Source organism: Lipotes vexillifer, unplaced genomic scaffold, assembly GCF_000442215.2.
Source record: "Lipotes vexillifer unplaced genomic scaffold, Lipotes_vexillifer_v1.1 scaffold311, whole genome shotgun sequence".
Taxonomy (NCBI): Eukaryota; Metazoa; Chordata; class Mammalia; order Artiodactyla; family Lipotidae; genus Lipotes; species Lipotes vexillifer.
The window spans coordinates 6,484,007-6,500,768 of NW_006791012.1; the positions used below are offsets into that span (position 1 = coordinate 6,484,007).

A 16,762-nucleotide genomic window follows, 5' to 3' on the forward strand; every position below is an offset into this window, starting at 1 on the left:
GAAAAAGCAATCTCTGAGATATTCATAGATAACTTTAAAGTTCTTCCCGACAGGTTCAATACAAAATTCCTATTTAACCTCCCTGGAATGTAACCATCAACAGAAAAGATACAGGTATAATTTACTTATCTATAGAGCACAATCACATATACTATAAAGAAATTCACTAGACTTATAATTGACACTAAAAATCTTGTACATATTTCCTTTAGTTGAAAAAGATCCTACCTAGGTCTAGCTTTTTCTTGTGCAGATTGCAAGTAAAATAAAATATTGTCTCTAGCAGATTTAAATCCAAACACAGTGCAAAGATTTCTTCTACAACTTCATTACCCAAATACTGCTAATTATGGTTTAAAATATATATGGAGAGCATTTTTGACCAGAAAATATTAACACAAATATTTATTAATAAATTTTAAATCTTAAATGAAATAACGATCTTAACATTCTAGAATGGTGTCCAATAATAAGAAAGAACCTAAAACATTATCAAAGAGTTTAATTTTAAACCTCATTCAATTTCTTCATTAACCTTTTTCCTTATTATTAACCTGATGCAGTATAGCATTTTCTTGGACATATGCCAAAAACGAATCATTCAAGCCCTTCAGCCTTTTGTATGGCATTTCAAAGTAAACAAAGAGAAAATAAACAATTCATTTAAATGAGTAAAAATAAAAGAAATAAACATTACTACTTTCAAGCTTAGAATGACTCTTTAGGAATATGAAAACAAACAAACAAAGCACATGAAAATGTGGAAAATACTAAAATCGATGAAGAATAAAAAATACAGATATCTCCAACACATAAAAATAATCTCTGAGAACACTTCTTGTATATTTTGGTGGGAGGGTATTTTTTCCTATGCAAGCAAATATATATTTCTAAAATTTGGATTATGATGGTTGCACACTGTGAATGTACTAGATGTCATTAAAAGTGGATTTTATGGACTTCCCTGGTTGGCGCCGTGGTTAAGAATCCACCTGCCAATGCAGGGGACACGGGTTTAAGCCCTGGTCTGGGAAGATCCCACATGCCACGGAGCAACTAAGCCTATGTGCCACAACTACTGAGCCCACATGCTGCAACTACTGAAGCCCTCACACCTAGAGCCCCTGCTCCACAACAAGAGAAGCCACCACAATGAGAAGCCCATGCACCGCAATGAAGAGTAGCCCCCACTCTCCACAACTAGAGAAAGCCCACTTGCAGCAATGAAGACCCAACGTAGCCCCCCAAAAATTTTTTTAATAAAATAAAATAAATAAATTTTTTTAAAAGTGGATTTTATGTTATATATATTTTACAAGAATAAAAAATTTTTTTTACTTTGGATTTTACTACATATACTATATATACAGTTCTGTATTTTGCTTTTTTCCCCCCACACTGAACATTATCTCATTTTCTAATATCATTAAATAATCTGTAAAAACATTGATTTTTTAAAATATAATGATTGTAGAGTATTTCATAGACTGTAACTAAACATTTGTATGGTTATTCACTTATTCTCCCTCACTGGCCCCCATTCATTCACCTATTATTAGACATTCAGTTGTTTCTAATTTTCCATCACATAAATACCATAATAAATATTTACATAAATAAATATTTGTAGAATCTCAGGTTGTTTCCTTAGGCTAAATTCCTATGAGTACCCCTTCTTCCCCACAACACACACACACTCAAATTTTCTTTTTGTTTTTGGATATCTTTTAAGTAATAAAAGTTTACGCTGTGCCACTGTTTTCTTCCCTTATCTCATTTTCCTCTCTTCACTCCTCAGAGGTACCTACTATTTACCACCCCATGCATATCTTTTAAGTGATCTGGATATTTTTTAAAACTTTTTATAAATGGTATATGTGAAATGCATTTCCTTCCTTTGACTGCACAGGAATCAAACTCAGCTACCAACACTGTGGAGACTGAAGACCCACGGTTTTAAACTCATTCATCACTTTGCTCTTTGATTCCATTTCAGGTTCACAGACAAGTTTATCATTTATTAATGTGGCTAAGCCTTTTGAGTTTCTATTTTTTTATTACTATTATCATTTCCACTACAGCAGCAAGAGTGCAAAGTATGAATTTACAAGAATCATGTTATTCAGAAGTACCCACATACTAAATTGTTAAAGGCAAATAAAACTGAAACTAGAATTAAAACACATTCTAAAAAAATATTTAAACAGACTGCTAAAAATCCTTTACCCTCATAATTTGTTCACCAAGTAACTCAACTTACACTGGTCCCCACTTCATGTAAAGGAAAAGGAAGCACTTGGTATAAACAACATTAGAAGACTGATCTTAGAATATCTAACTTACAGTTTCTACAGCTATCCTCCTTCATTACCAATATTCAAAAGGTTAAAAAAAAAAGCAAAAAAAATTTCAAAAACTGTGAGTTAGCAACTTGCTTAGAGTCTCATAGAAGAATTAAAAACTACATTATAGGACGGGGTTCTTTCACTCTAAAATATAATGTCTAAAGAAAATATAACATCAAAAACAAAAATTCATTCAACCCCTACCTCACTCCATATATAAAAATTAACTCAAGATGGATCAATGACCTAAATACTTACACTGATCCATTTCTCTTAACCTAAATAGGAGTAAATCTTTATGACTCAGATATGGCAATGGATTCTTAGACTTCACATTAAAGGCATGAACAACAAAAGAAAAAACAGATAAACTGGACTTCATAAAAATTTAAAACTTCTGTGCATCAAAGGGCATTACCAAGTACATGAAAAGACATCATACAGAATAGGAGAAAATATTTGAATCATATATCTGATAAGAGTTTAATATCAAGAATTTATAGGGACTTCCCTGGTGGCACAGTGGTTAAGAATCCACCTGCCAATGCAGGGGACACGGGTTTCAGCCCTGGTCTGGGAAGATTCCACATGCCACAGAGCAACTAAGCCTGTGTGCCACAACTACTGAGCCTGCGCTCTAAAGCCTGCAAGCCACAACTACTGAGCCTGCGTGCTGCCACTACTGAAGCCCATGCACCTAGAGCCCAGGCTCCGTGACAAGAGAAGCCACCGCAATAAGAAGCCTGCGCACTGCAACAAAGAGTAGCCCCTGCTCACCGCAACTAGAGAAAGCCCGTGCACAGTAACGAAGACACAACGCAGCCAAAAATAAATTAAACAAATTTTTTTAAAAAAGAATATATAAAGAACTCTTAAAACTCAACAACAAAAAAGACAACCTATAGTTTTTTAGGTTTTTTGTGGTACGCGGGCCTCTCACTGTTGTGGCCTCTCCCGTTGCGGAGCACAGGCTCCGGATGCGCAGGCTCAGCGGCCATGGCTCACCGGCCTAGCCACTCCGCGGCATGTGGGATCCTCCCAGTCTGGGGCACGAACCCGTGTCCCCTGCATTGGCAGGCGGACTCTCAACCACTGCGCCACCAGGGAAGCCCCAACCTATAGTTTTTTAAAGTATGAATGACTTTAAGCATATAGCATTCTTTTCTTTTCTTTTTTTCTTTTTTTGCTGCACTGGGTCTTCGGTGCAGCATGCGAGCTCTTCATTGCAGGCTTCTCTCTAGTTGCAGAGCGTGGGCTTCTCTAGTTGTGGCATGCGTGCTCCAGAGCACACAGGCTCTGTAGTTGCAGCATGCGGGCTTAGTTGCCCCACAGCATGTGGAATCTTAGCTCCCCGACCAGGTATTGAACCTGCATCCCCTGCATTGGAAGGCAGATTCTTAACAACTCGATCACCAGGGAAGTCCCTAGCATTCTTTTCTACAGGAGTTATTTCTACACTCACACTTTATGGCCACAGAGGGCAAGCTATATAGATATATTCTTCAACTTTGCTTCCATGGTGGTGTTTTCATCCTTCAGCTTAATAGAAAGGTTAATGTCATAAACTTTATGATATAAAGGTACTGCTCTCCTTGACTCAAAGAGTTTATATGAAGAGGAAACTGGAAACTTTCCACTGAATTCAGCATGTAAAGTAAGTGAGGCAGTGCTATCGTCAATACTTCTCCAATCTTGTACTCTTCATTTCTCCAATCTATCGCTGACTCCCTCCCAGCCTGCCTCCCTCACACTCTTTATTCACTTGCTCACTAAAGGTCCACAATTCTCAAAGTTCTACTCTTGGCCTTCATTCTGCTCCTCAATAACTTCTTAAATTCAATGGCCGCTGAATAAATGCTCATGACTCCTAGACCTTTCTTTTTGCCAAGGCTACACCAATGAAACCCAGACCCAAATTTCCAAATTCCTAATAAACATCTCAAGAATGGTTTAACAAAAGGAGCCAGAACTTGTTGGTTTTGAAGATTCTCAGTCTTTCCAGATGCAAACAATATTAAAGTAAGAAATGACTTCCAAGAAAAGTTCAAATCCAAGGCATTGCCAAGAATACATGGTCTAAAAGACAAGGCTGAGAGTATAGCTATAAAATTCTTTGTTACAGCCTCAGAAAGCTCTAAGATGGTGACTCTGAGTACTATTCAGTTAGACAAAAGATCTTCTAAAGATTTAAAAAGTATGACTCACAGAGTCTTTTAATCAAACACTAGAGTTTCTAACATGCTAAAAGCCATTGTCCCTTAGCAGAATCCTAAAACAGAAAATGGCTTATCTCACACAGAGAGTTTTAGGTGTGGGTTTTACCTAATGGAGTGAGCTCAAATAAGATTTACAGGAGTGCCATAAAGTTAAGAGAATTATACAGGCAGAAAAATCACCCATTTGGACTGAAAGGAGCAGAAAGAGTACAAAACGAAGAGTCCTTTAGGTGTCCAGACATCTACAAGCAGGAAATAGGTAGAAGAAACTACACAGCTGCAAATGCAGGCTACCTTTCATAGAAAAGGAAAGAGAATGCAGTGTAGAAGTAAAAGCCCAAGAGATGGAGCTAAGAGCCATGGAGAGTTACTCCCAGACTTTAAATTCTAATCAAGGAATTACCAGCCTGTGCCCTATGAATTTTAGAAGTGGTATGAAGTAATGACACCTTTGTGCCAACGTCTTCCCTCTCCTTGAACAAGAGTACCTATAGTGGTTACCTTCTTCTTACTCAACCATTGCATTTTGGGTGTTTGCAGAGCAGATAATTTGCCTCCTTAGTTTCACAGGTCTTCAGACAGAGAGGCAATGGACCCAAAGGGCTAAAATTAAGGAACTATGCCTAAGAAGCCTCATCCAAACCTAGACTTGATTTAGATGACAACATCCTGGACTATAAGCTGATGCTATAAAGGAGAGACTTTTGCAGGATATTGGGAGAGGGTGAGTGTATTTTACAGGTGAGAGGAGTGTCAATAATTTTGGCTAGAGAGTGAACTGTGGTGGTTTGAAATATGTTCACAAATTCTTTGACACCTCCCTCAAAAGGTAGAGCCTAATTCCCCTCCCCTGGAGTGTGACTCACTTCTAACAACAACAACAAAAAAAGGTAACTTGCAAAGAATAGCGTGGGGAAAGGGAAAAATATTAACTTTACAATGGAGAAAGCTGGTAAATGCTACTACCTTAACGTGTGATAAAGGTTAACATCAACAGTGATGCATTTATCCCCTAATATGGTGTGACAAGAAAGGCACTTCACCTCTGTTGAATTCTTTTCCAAAACCACAACCCAAGTCTAACCATGAGAAAAACAACAAAACAAGCCCAGATTGAGGGAAATTATACAGAATATCTAGTCAGTACTCTTCAAGACTGTTATGGTCATGAAAAAGAAGGAAAGATGAGAGACTGTCACAGATCAGAGGAAACTGGGGAGATATGACAACTAAATGCAATTTAGTTTATTTAGCAATTCAGTGGCACTCTGGATTGGATCCTAGAACAGAGAGGAAAAATAAATGGAAAAACTAGTGAAATACAAATAAAATCTGTAGTTTAGTTAGTAACAATATATCAGTGTTAGTTTCTTATTTTTACACATATACCATGATAATGTAAAATGTTAACAGGGAAAACTGGATGAGTATAAGGGAACTCATTGTAGTATCTTTGCAACATCTGTGTAAATCTAAAATCATTCAAAAATAAAGTTAACCTAAAGCCAGAAAAAAAAAATCATACCTATTTCAGAGAGTTGGTAAGAGAACTGAGTCAATGCATAAAATATGTTTAGAACAGTACCTGGAACACGGTGAGGATATAATAAATAATAGCTATAGTTATTCTGATATTAAACACTCAGCAGGTATTTGCTAAACAGATGAAAACTAAAACATACAATAACAAGACAACAAGAGCTAACTTCATTAATTTCATACTTGATATACTGCTCTATTCCTCATTATTTCCCAGCAAAAATAAACTGTGACATATATTTACTTTTTTTTTTTTTTTTTTAAAGCATAAGTAATGGTGTTTAAGTCAGAGACTAGGTCATACAAGGCACTGAGGTTTCCTGCTTACTTTTTCTCTCTTGGATCATCCACTGTGGAAAAAACCATTTGCTATGTTACTTAGTAGCCAACAAGAAAGGAATTCAGGCCTCTTCCAACAGCCATGAGTGAGCCTGGAGGCAGATCCTCCAGTCCCAGTCAAGCCGTGGGATGGCTACACCTCGGCCGACACCTAGTGCAACTCATGGGGGACCCTAACCTAGAATCACTTACCTAAGCTGCTCCCAAATTCCTATCCCAATTCCTATATGAGATAATAAATGCTTGTTGTTTTTTAAGCCCCTAATATCCGGGCTAATTTGTTATGCAGTAGCAGATAACTAACACATGGATTCTCTCCCTTATCAATTCATCCAAAAATTTATCAAACACCTACTTTAATATTTTGAGGCTATAAGGGATACATATATTAATGATAAATTGTAGGCTTCTTGGGAATCCCCTGGTGGTCCAGTGGTTAGGACTCCCACGCTTCCACTGCAGGGGGCATGCGTTTGATCCCTGGTTGGGGAACTAACATGCTGCACAGTGCAGCCAAAAAAATACATATACACACACACACACACACACACACACACACACACACACACACACACATATATAAATATATTGGCTTCTTGAAGGCATAAACTAACAAGGCACTGTAGTGGACATACACTGGTTTTGTTTGTCCAATATACCTAATTCCTTTGGGAAACTACTCCTCACCTATTCCCTGTAGTATCAGCTGTCAATCTGTACCTTACCTTACCCCTGGTTAAAGAGCTGGGCAAATACTGCAAGTTTCAATTACCCTAATTCCTGTAAACAGTGACTTCTCCATGGGTAGCTATGTGACCTAAGCTGGGTAAATAAGAATTTCATCCTTTAGTCAATATATATACGTTGGGAAGAGAGAAGCACCTCTTGCCACTGGTATTGCAAAGCTGAAAAGGTAAGTCTGGGCTTGACAGCCATCATTTTACCTCCACAGGGAGTAAGTTTGTTTACAGAATGACATGAACAGAGCCAGAGAGAGCCAAGAGGTATCTGAAGCCAAGAAGCACTTTTGGGCTTCCTAAGTACATAACCTGCTAATCTCCTTTTTTTTTGCTTAAGTTAGACACTAATGTAGGTGCTTTGTTTTTCATTTTAAATCTAAGTTGTATGAAATGCCAAAGAAAGGTTCAAATATCCTGAGAATTCAGATTATCTGATCCAGCTACCTAGGGAGGAATTCATGACAGAGATAATCAGTAATATGAACTCTAAAGAAGAGAGAGAATTTAACCAAGTGATGGATAAAGAACATTCCAAGTAGCAACAGAAAAGGATATGCATGTATGGAAAATACAGTCCCTCTTGGTAGGACTGTACAATATAAATAGGTGATAGAGCATGGAAACCTTAAATTCTGTTCCTAGAGGGCTAAGCTGTTTTTTCTAGACTAAGGGAATGTGAGGGGGAGTTATCTATCATAGGATAACTGGTCAAACTCACTTTGTTTTTTTGTTTAATTTTTATTTATTTTTGGCTGTGTTGGGTCTTTGTTGCTGCGCATGGGCTTTCTCTAGTTGCAGGGAGCAGGGGCTACTCTTCGTTGCAGTGCATGGGCTGCTCATTGCAGTGGCTTCTCTTGTCATGGAGCATGGGCTCTAGGCACGCGGGCTTCAGTAGTTGTGGCATGCGGGCTCAGTACTTGTGGTTCGCGGGCTCTAGAGTGCAGGCTCAGTAGTTCTGGTGTACGGGCTTAGTTGCTCCGCAGCCTGTGGGATCTTCCTGGACCAGGGCTCAAACCCATGTCCCCTGCATTGGCAGGTGGATTCTTAACCACTGCACCACCAGGGAAGTCCCAAACTCACTTTGTGATCAATGTTGTTTGGATGTCACCACTCAATTAGCTATGCACTCATGAGCTTTATCATCATAATTCAGTTCTTGTTTCTCTACTATAACCACAGACTATTAAATGACTTATTAAAATTCAGATATATTTCCACTATTATTGACTTCCTCTAATCTACTTAAGTTAATAACCCTGACAATGAAAAGGATGTTGAACTTATTTGGCAGTTAATCTGAGCTCATTCCTAGTGACTACCACTCATTATTAGGTGCCACCTGTAACTTGGGTGATAATACTGAGCTCTCTTTGATTAATTACAGACAGAGCTACCTAGAAAGTTCAGAAACATGATAAAACTGAAACTTAGCTTCTAAATTCAAATGTCCCACTTTCTGTTCCCTCAATTGAGAAATCATTTTTAAAAAATCCATTCAGAAGTGTGAAGAAAGGCCTTACACCATATGTAAAAATTAAATCAAAATGGATCAAAGACCTAAACATAAGAGCTAAAACTATAAAACTCTTAGAAGAAAACAGGGGAAAAGTTTCATGACACTGGATTTGGTAATTATTTCTTGGTCATGACACTAAAAGCACAGGAAACTAAAGAATAAATAGATATACTGGACTACATCAAAATTAAAATTTTTTGTGCATCCAAGGATATTATCTAGAGAGTGAAAAGAAAACCCGCAGAATGCAAGAGAATATTTGTAAATCATATATCTGATAAGTGATTGATATCCAGAATATATAAAGAACTCCTATAACTCAACAACAACAAACAACCAGATTAAAAAGCGGGCAAATGACTTGAGTAGACATTTTTCCAAAGAAGATACACAAATTACCAATAATCACATGAAAAGATGCTCAACATCACTAATCATTAGGGAATGTTCACATCCATTAGGATGGCAATTAAAAAAAAAAAAAGGAAGGAAGGAAATAACATGTTGATGAGGATGTGCAGAAATTAGAACCCTCACACACTGCTGAAAAGGATATAAAGTGGTTGTAGCCACTGTGGAAAACAGTTTTGCAGTTCCTCAAAAACTTAAACATAAAATTACCATATGCTCTCACAATTCTACTCCTGGGTATACACCCTATGCAGGGACTCAAACTGATATTTGTACACCATGTCCACAGTAACATTATTCACAAAAACCAAAAGATGGAAACAACTCATATGTCCATCAACAGATTAATAGATAAAGTGTGGAATATACATACAGTGAAATATTATTCAGCCTTAAAAAGCATTGAGGACTTCCCTGGTGTCGCAGTGGTTGGGGGTCCGCCTGCCACTGCAGGGGGGCGCAGGTTCCTGCCCCAGTCCGGGAGGATCCCACGTGCCGCGGAGTGGCTGGGCCCGTGAGCCATGGCCGCTGAGCCTGCACGTCTGGAGCCTGTGCTCCGCAACAGGAGAGGCCACAACAGTGAGAGGCCCGCGTACCGCAAAAAAAAAAAAAAAGCATTGAAATTCTGAGACAATGCTACAAAATGGATGAATCTTAAGACATTATGCAAAGCAAAATAAGCCAGACACAAAAGGGCAATTATTGTGTGATTCCACTTACATGAGGTACCTAGTAGAAAAGGCAAATTCAAAGACACAGAAGGTAGACAGAGATTACCAGGGGCCAGAGAGAGGTGACAATGGGGAGTTATTGTTTAATGGGTGCAGAGTTCCTGTTTGGGATAATAAAAAAGTTCTAGACACAGAGAGTGGTGATGGTTACACAACACTGTGAATATACTTAATACCACTGAACTATACACTTAAAAATGGTTAAATGGTAAATTTTATGTATGTATAGTTTACATAATAAAAAAAAGTGCTAAGAATGGGCTTGGGTCAGAGGCCTTCATCTTGGCAGTAGAGCAGCAGCATACATGGAATGAAGCCCACAGCCCACCAGCCAGTACACAAATACTAGACAAACACAAGCAGTTTCAACATTTCTGGGCAGGATACACTGTCACCCTGAGTTTAGCACAAAAATTGTTTCCAAATCCTCTTAAGGCTTGGTTTCCTGGCTTCCTCTCAAGCACCCCAACTGTCCACAAGAATAGAACCAAAGAGCCTGAATGGTAACAATCTGAAAGAAGTCCAACACCAGGGGCAGGATATTAGTCAGAAGCCAAGGACTTCAGCTGTGCTAAAGCCCTGTTCTCACAGGTGCAACGAGTTTGCAAAGACAAACACTCATATCTCTACCTCTTTAAATCTTTAATATTGAAGCATAATATACATACAGAAAAGGGTACATCATAAGAAACAATGACTTTTTTTAAAGGCTGTTAGGTAAAATTTAAGCTCAATAATCTCAAACGCATCTCTTCATAAACTGGGGTTTTTTTTAATAAAATTACTTCAGCACAAAAGCATTTTCTTAACTGCCAAATGTTAATTTCTTTTGATTTACTTTTTTCCCCAGTGGAAGGGCTGGGGAAAAACTCAAGTTGTGTATTAGATGGCCAATTTATCAATAAAACTGTTAAACAAAGACTAGAGTTACCAATTTACACTAACATATTCATGCAAAAAAAGAGTTATCCCCAATTCCTCTTTCTTTCACTTTCTACATCCCTTCCAACCCATCCCAAAGCAACTCATCTACAATACATTAAAATGTTTCTTCTATCTGCTCACTTCTCTCCATATTGACTGTTAAAATTATCTCCATCTTCCTGGCTAATATTATATTACCTGGACCAGTACCATAGTGCCCTCTAAGCATTCTCTTGGCTTCACTTTTTTCCCTTTTGGCACAATAATGGTTTGTATTATCTCTGGGCATGCCAATTTTTTTTTTTAATTTATTGTATTTATTTTTGGCTGCATTGCTGTGCGTGGGCTTTCTCTAGTTGTGGCAAGCAGGGGCTACTCTTCCTTGCGGTGCATGGGTTTCTCTCATTGCAGTGGTTTCTCTTGATGTGGAGCACGGGCTCTAGGCATGCGGGCTTCAGTAGTTGTGGCACATGAGCTCCAGAGTGCAGGCTCAGTAGTTGTGGCGCACGGGCTTAGTTGCTCCATGGCATGTGGGATCTTCCCAGACCAGGGATTGAACACGTGTCCCCTGCACTGGCAGGCAGATTCTTAACCACTGCGTCACCAGGGAAGGCCCTGGGCTTGCCAAATTTTGAAACATGTTACAATAAAATTTAAAAAGGAAAAAGATTGTCATAATTGTGGAAAAGAGGTAAAAATGTGGAATGAAGATTGTCAGAAGTCCACGTAACCCCATTTTGAAGTGGAGTATTAATTTTGGCTCTGTTCATTCTGTATACCTAACCTTGCTAACAGAATGAAGGATTAAGTTTTGGGGTTTTTCTGTTTTTACCTTGAGAGCCCATTTTACCTAACCACTACCACACAGAGATTTGTAAGCAAAAGAGAAGAGCTTTTAATATGCAAAAGACAGTTCCAACCATAGTGATTTTTTTTTTAATGAGTTCTCGGTATCATGGCTTCACTCTTGATTATATTATTCATCCTTCACACATGAATCAGGGATCCTATGAGGACATAAATCACATTGCATCAGTCCCTTGTATGAAGCCCTCCAATCGTTTCCTATTATACTTAGAATAAAAATTCAGATTTCCTACCAAGGCCAACTTCTGGCCTTTGCTGTTCCCTCTGCATGTATTTTGTGCTCTCAGCAAGATCAGCTTGCCTCCTTAGAGAAGACTTCCCTCTCTCAAACGAAAGCAAAAGCCCTTTTTTAAAGGCTTTTAAATAATTTTTTAAATCTCCTCCAGTGAGTCTGATGCCCAGTGATGCTTAGAACCACTGTAGTAAATGAGTCTTGCTTTTGCTTACAATGATTTTTCTGCCAATTTACTTCTTGGTACCTGTTACCACCTGTGGTTTAAGAAACTGGAAAAACAACATGTAGGAAGTGGAGGAAGGAAAGAAGGAAGGGAGGGAGGGAGGAAGGGAAGGACAACCTGTACTAATCCAGTGCCAAAGGTCACACCTATGTGCTAAACACAAGGGTTATGTTCATAAACTCTAGAGAAGTCATACTAACTGTACCAACTTTTTTGTTTTTCTCTGAATCAGAGTTGAAATCAGAGAAACCAAATGCAAATGTACCTCCTCCTTAGAGCTGCCTTCCTCAGCTTACTGGATAAAGAGAGCCATTTCGTCTTCTGAGCTTTGATAAGGCTCTTCAGTCTCTGATACACTTTCTTACACTAATTACTATTATTTTTTGTTTACTGTCAGCTCCTTAGGATAAGAGACTTGGCCGTATTGTTCACTGATACATCCTCAACACCTACACAGTGCAAGATACATGGTAGATGCTTAGTAAAATAGTGAATTATATGATTCATTTATTCATTCAACAACTATTTCCTGAATATCATGTGCCAAGCAGCATCCTAGACTTTGAGAATACAGCTGTGAACAAAACAGCAATACTCCTCACCCCATTACATGCTAATGTGGGGCACAGACAAGATTAATAATTACAATAAAATATACAGCACGGTAGATAGCAATAAGTGCCAAGAAGAAAAAACAAAGCAGAAAAAACTAATCTATGATGATAAAAGGTAGATCAGTGGTTGTCTAGGAACTGTGCTGGAGAGAGAGAGAGATGGATTGTACAGGGGAAGAAGGAGACTTTTAAGGGATGATGAACACATTCTGTCACTTGACTGCCACGGTGGTTTCACAAGTGTATATACCAGCCAAAATTAATCAAATTGGACACTTCAAATGGATACAGTTTATTGTATGGAAATTATAGCTCAATAAAGTTTTCAAAAATTAAAGCAGAAAGTGGAGGACTGAACTTTTAGAGAGGTGGTCAGTGAAAGCATTATTGAGAAGATGATTTTTTTTTTTCGGTTCATGGGCCTCTCACTGTCGTGGCCTCTCCCGTTGCGGAGCACAGGCTCCGGACGCGCAGGCTCAGCGGCCATGGCTCACGGGCCCAGACGCTCCGCGGCATGTGGGATCTTCCCGGACCAGGGCATGAACCCATGTCCTCTGCATCGGCAGGTGGACTCTCAACCACTGCGCCACCAGGGAAGCCCCCGAGAAGATGAATTTTTTTAAAAAGACCTCAGGAAAGTGAAAAGGCTAACTCTATAAATATCTGAGTGAAGACCAATCCAGAGAGAGGGAACAGCAAATGCACAGACCCTAAAGAGGGAGCACGCTTAGCATGATCCATGAATCAGCAATCAGCATGGGTCTAGCTATAGCAGACTGAGCAAGGGAGAAAGCTATTAATCTGATTGTGAAAGGAAGCACCTAGAGATGAGAGCCATGAATACATTAACTGACTTAGGCTTTAACACAGTCACTCTGTTGACACACTGCTGTGTGTTGAGAATAGGCTAAAGAGCAGATGCAGAGAGGTCAGTTAGGAGGATGTTATTATAATCTAGGAGAGAAGTAATGGTAATCTGAACAGAGTAGAGGGGAGGAGTGAAAAGTAATCAAATTAAACCCAACAAGATTTGATGATGGACTAGATGTGGGCATGAGAAAAAGAGGATATGAACCAGAAGAATGGAGGTACCACTGACTGAGATGATAAAAAATACAGGAGGAACAAATATGGGAGGCAAAGAAGGAACTTAGTCTGGGGCATATTCAATTTTTTGATACCTTTTTCACATTTAAATAGAGTTCTCAAGTATGTCATAAGTATATACCTGGAATTTAATGGAGAAATCCAGTTTGGAGATATAAATTTGGGAGTTGTTAGGCTATAGAAGTATTTAAATCCATAGAACTGGGACTTCCCTGGTGGCGCAGTGGTTAAGCATCCGCCTCCCGATGCAGGGGGCACAGGTTCAAGCCCTGGACATGCCGCAGAGCAATTAAGCCCATGTGCCACAACTACTGAGCCTGTGCTCTAGAACCCGAGAGCCACAGCTACTGAAGCCCATGCACCTAGAGCCTGTGCTCCACTACAAGAGAAGCCACCACAATGAGAAGCCCATGCACCACAACAAAGAGTAGCACCCACTTGCCGTAACTAGAGAAAGCCCGCACGCAGCAATGAAGACCCAATGTAGCCAAAAATAAATAAATTAAAACAAACAAACAAAAAACTAAATGAGATCACCTAGGAAGTGTGTTGGAGATAGGGAAGAAAACAGGACCAAAGACTTAAGCCCAGGGACACTCCAACATTGAGAAGTGGGGTGAATGAGAAAGAACCAGCAAAAAAAAGAGATATGAAAAGGGAAAAAAAAGGAACGGCTAGAAAATTAGGGGGAAAATTAGGCAAATGTGTCATGGAAGACAACTGTTTCAAAGAAAAGAGAAGTCAAATGTTGACTCATGGATCAAGTCTCAAAAGGCTGTCATTTAAGACCAAAATAAATGCAAAATCATTATATAAATTTTTGAACAGAGGCTTGGTTAAGAAAACCAAGCACATTAATAGTAGAGCATTCTAATCTTAATACATCAAAAATATTAAGTACCACTTATTATTACACAATTCTTACATAAAACATACCCCCAAATGTCTACTTTTTAATGGGTAAATTATCAACTACTGAAAAGTTCTGATTTTAATTGTTTCAAAACTAGATGACCACTTAAATTTTTTCCCCACTAGCTATTACCTATTCTCTGTTATGAAATATTCATTCTAATTAGTAACGTTAAAAGTTTTTTAGCATCTTTTTCTCTTTTGTAAAACATTTCATTCTGTACAAGGTATTTTTTGTAAATAGCTAATTCAGAGTTAGTCGGAATTTAAATATTAAGTTGTGGATCTCCATGTTTGTTTTTTAGCAAAAATGAACACAATGAAAATCACAATGGCTTTCAAGGAGGACCAAATTTTTTATTCTATTTATTTTCTGTGTTTATTATAGACTTTAGGCACTGTCCTTCTACAAATTGTATCTTGGAACTGCAAGTTTAGGACCACAGCTTTAGAAAACAAACTATTATGAAACACATCTTTGAGCTACAAAAATGGGTCGACCCATTCAGAATTAAAGTTTAAATAAACTCAATGTTCAAAACCTGATATAAAATATAAAATGGAAAATTCCTTTATTTAAAAAAAAAGTGGGACTTCCCTGGTGGCGCAGTGGCTAGGACTCCACGCTCCCAATGCAGGGGGCCTGGGTTCGATCCCTGGTCAGGGAACTAGATCCCACATGCATGCTGCAACTAAGAGCTTGCATGCTGCAGCTTAGGGGTCCACCTGCAGCAACTAAGAACCAGTGCAACCAAATAAATTAATTAATTTTTAAAAAAGTATTCTAAACTGATTTAAGCATCCTCAAGCTGTTAAATTTCATCAATCCATACTGACAAAGGGTGGTTTGTTTATTAGATTAGCTTGACTAATTTCTCTGGAGGCTTTCCTTTATTACATTGTTAAAAGTGAAAATCCAACCTTAAAAACAAGAATTATCAGAAATAGACCAAGCATTACAGCATGTATAACCAAATAAGATTATCTAAACTTTCCTCCATAGCTACTGAGAATAAAGCAACATGATCTCAAAATGGTAAGTGTTAATAAAATAAAATGGCATTTTATTTACTCTCTATATCCCATCTTTACAAATTTTCCTATATTGGTACACATATAAATGTATGTATGTATGTAAGAGAGAAAGGGCATGAGAAAGAGAATGTGCTTTAAATTTTCCTCCTTCTATGACACAAAGCAGGGAGTTGTGGTGGCTCTGCTCCGGCTTATGAAGCTACAATGCTATGTAAGAGAGCGCAGCATAAACTGATTATTAATCACAGGTTTTAGCAGGTTCTTATTCCTTACCACCAGAATTATACAAGGAGATCAGTGTACCTTGTTGTAGAAGGAATTGTGGAAATTAAAAATAAGTGATTACTTTCTTTTGAGATTAGATGTTTACCTATGTTTTGGACAAAATGCTGGCCTTTTAATCCAGAGCCTAACCTGTCTTGATCCTAGAAATCAGAGTGTGTCTACCATTGTATATACTCTTTTTTTTTTTTAACCATTGTATATAGTCTCTTGATATGTGATATTCTCTTATCTAACTGCTTGAAAATGACAGAATTGAGCATATGATGAGTTGGCCAGAAAAAAATTATATCAGTAAAAGTAGATTCTATCTTCTTCCCTGTGTCTGCTGAAAACACAACCCCAAACTAGAGGAGTTTTGGTACACTAAAACTTAAGGCTAGAAAAGGCAATAACATTATTCATTGTTTTAAAAAGACAATATGGACTTCCCTGGTGGTCCAGTGGGTAAGACTCTGCACTCCCAATGCAGGGGGCCTGGGTTCGATCCCTGGTTGGGGAACTAGATCCCACGTGTATGCCGCAACTAAGAGTTTGCATGCCACAATTAAAGATCCTGCATGCCGCAACTAAGACCAGTGCAGCCAAAATAAATAAATACTAAAAAAAAAATAAAAATAAAAAAGACAATAAAGAAACAGAGATTTATATTTCAGGATCTCTACAGGCAGGGAATCTCTAAATGCTTATGAAAGAACAATTCAGCAGAAGAAAGAAGAAATAATT

General features: G+C 38.3%; 1 protein-coding gene and 1 non-coding gene across 2 annotated transcripts in view; one reads left to right on the forward strand and one right to left on the reverse strand.

The window, feature by feature from the left end:
• The window catches only part of COMMD1 (copper metabolism domain containing 1), a 158,032-nt gene that overhangs the window by 63,229 nt on the left and 78,041 nt on the right, over positions 1-16,762 (reverse strand). The window lies entirely within an intron of this gene.
• On the forward strand, positions 16,466-16,538 carry TRNAG-CCC (transfer RNA glycine (anticodon CCC)). The gene has a single exon. It is a non-coding gene; the product is annotated as a tRNA-Gly (tRNA).